Source organism: Limulus polyphemus, unplaced genomic scaffold, assembly GCF_000517525.1.
Source record: "Limulus polyphemus unplaced genomic scaffold, Limulus_polyphemus-2.1.2 Scaffold4492, whole genome shotgun sequence".
NCBI classification, from domain to species: domain Eukaryota; kingdom Metazoa; phylum Arthropoda; class Merostomata; order Xiphosura; family Limulidae; genus Limulus; species Limulus polyphemus.
The window spans coordinates 78,803-81,423 of NW_013670102.1; the positions used below are offsets into that span (position 1 = coordinate 78,803).

The 2,621-nt window shown below is 32.2% G+C and overlaps 1 pseudogene; it reads right to left on the reverse strand.

Annotated features, from left to right (window-relative positions):
• Positions 1 to 2,621, reverse strand: part of LOC106471248 — a 43,069-nt pseudogene that overhangs the window by 28,889 nt on the left and 11,559 nt on the right.

Here is a 2,621-nt window from a genome sequence, read left to right on the forward strand (position 1 = left end):
ACATGTTTCGACGTTACAACGCTATCCTCGAAACACGTAGAGCTGTCAACTTTTTGAAGGCCGTAGATAGGCCTAAATAAAATGTTTTTAATTGTGTACCAGTTTAAAGTTGAATATTATTTCTGATTTTAACTTTATACACAAGTGCCAAAATACTATAAGGATAAGAATATACTTTTTTTTTGGTTCGCTGCAACTGGATGACAAATTTTTGTATTAAACTAACTTAATATTTGTAAAAAAAAAATAATTCAACATTGTGATGTATTCATAAAAGGAAATGAAAAAAGGGGGCCAAAAGAATGCAAAAGAAAAAAATTCAAACTTGTCAAACTGAAACCAACTACCAGTGAAGTTATGTTCTCGAAAATAATAATGTGCGTCTGTTTTATCCAGCGAAGCGTTTCGTGAAATAATTTCCTTTTATTTTCCCAATTTTAGCTATTTTAAGTAAACAACTTACGAAAGACAGAGTTTTCACCAAAAAAAAAAAAAAAGGTACGGTTACATCGTGCTCCATAAAACACGTAAACTACCGCACCAAGTTTTCCTACAGTATTTTGTATTATTTTTCTTATTAGACTCGTGTTATTCATGTGATTTGTGCTTACGAGAATCCTTTTTCTTTATTCTTTTCACAATTCCCACATCAGAAAATTGCCATAAAAGATGAAAATTAGGCCTTACGAACAATCGTTTCCTGCTAGTCGACGAGATTATTTCCTAACAACGCAATGCTATATAAAACTTTTTTAAAAAACAACAACAATAATCTATTTTGATTTAATATTAAAAGATAGGTTATACATCTCTTTTAAAATTTAACAACCTCAGCCATTTAATAGATGAAACAAAATCCTAGATTAGGGGCTGCAGACATTGAATAAATCTATTTGAAATCACGACAAAAAAAGAAAACTATCTTCATTATAAACTTTAAATAACAAACACGCACAAGTCCTTTCAATCTCAGTCAATCCCTAACACAATCTTTTTATCACAGCTTGTTGGATTCCAGTTGATCCGTAGAAATAGAAATTCACTGTATCAGCATTTCCATTAGAAGCGACAAAACAGCAGTGGGACCCAGGATAAGAAGAGATGGGGATTCTCCTTATTGGCTAATGAATGTTTCACGTTAGCGATAATTGAATGCTACATTTGAAGCTAGCGAAGAAAAAGGAAGTACAATGGAAAGAGGGAAATGCGTGATTTTCAACGCCTAATATCTCCAACTATATTACCAAAATTATCACTGGAATAGGCCTCATGACTGAAAGTTGATTCGTACATTAAGAAAACAAACAAGATAAAATAGTTTTTTTTTCTTCACTGACATTATTATGAAGAAAACAAAAAGACGTAAATAAATTCACATTATAATAAAAGTCAATGCTCTGTACGTCACTTCGAAATGTATTGTTTACTACAGGAGAACGGTTTCCTAGCGGTATCGTTATTCACTACTAAAATAAAGATACATTGTTTGAAAATTATATGATTTACGTAATGACCAAAGTGTTCTACGTCATTAATATGGCGAACAATGAACAATATTAGCAATTACCCAAATTTTAATTGAGTAACTATTTTTTTAATGTTGCCATATTTCTCTCGCGTGAGTTTAGTACGTCAATGTCATATTTTATTTTGAATAAATTTATTCACAAAGTAAGAATCATTTCAATATCATGTTTTGCACAGAAGAGGTGAAAAAAAAGGCTTAATTTTGTTATTCAGCCACTTGGGAAAACGTTGTAAAGAGATAAATAAAACTGTCAGAACTTGTATTAACTTACGTAGGTCAGAGAAGTCGTCCACCAGGATCACCTCTTTGAGTAAGTGCGGAGGGGATCTATCCAGGATACTGTGAACCGTCCGCAAGAGGACGCTCCAAGCTTCATTGTGGAAACATACGATCACGCTGGTCTGCGGCAGATGATCTAAGTACTTGTTTTCACGACAACTAGAGGAGACAGCAGTATACGTTGTGAAAATTTGTTTTTCCAAATCACTTTTATAAATAATTGTCTTAACTCCTGACTCTAAGACAAAAAAAATTCAAATAATTGACCGACTCTAGTACAGAAAAATATCCAAGAAATTTAATATGAAACCCAGAATTGTAGAAAGGATAAAAACACATTCAAAAACGTTTTTTTAATCATAAAAATTTAATATATTCTTTAAACATGTCGCTGAAGATGTTTTTCTTAAAAGTGACAAAAACAATTAGATTACTTAAATTTTTTATAAACAGAATTAAAATGCGAGTTAAACCGGTTTCATGTCGTCAAGATTTGTTTCTTTTTAAACACTATTATTAAAGTGTACGTGATTCGTCGTTTTTACGCAAGTTCCTCCGAATCTTAACAAAGTGAGGGTATGTCACACACTAGAAATGTTAGCAATGTGAGGGTATGTCACACACTAGAAATGTTAACAATGTGAGAGTATGTCACACACTAAAAATGTTAACAATGTGGGGGTATGTCACACACTAAAAATGTTAACAATGTGGGGGTATGTCACACACTAAAAATGTTAACAATGTGAGGGTATGTCACACACTAAAAATGTTAACAATGTGGGGTATGTCACACAAACACACACTAGAAATG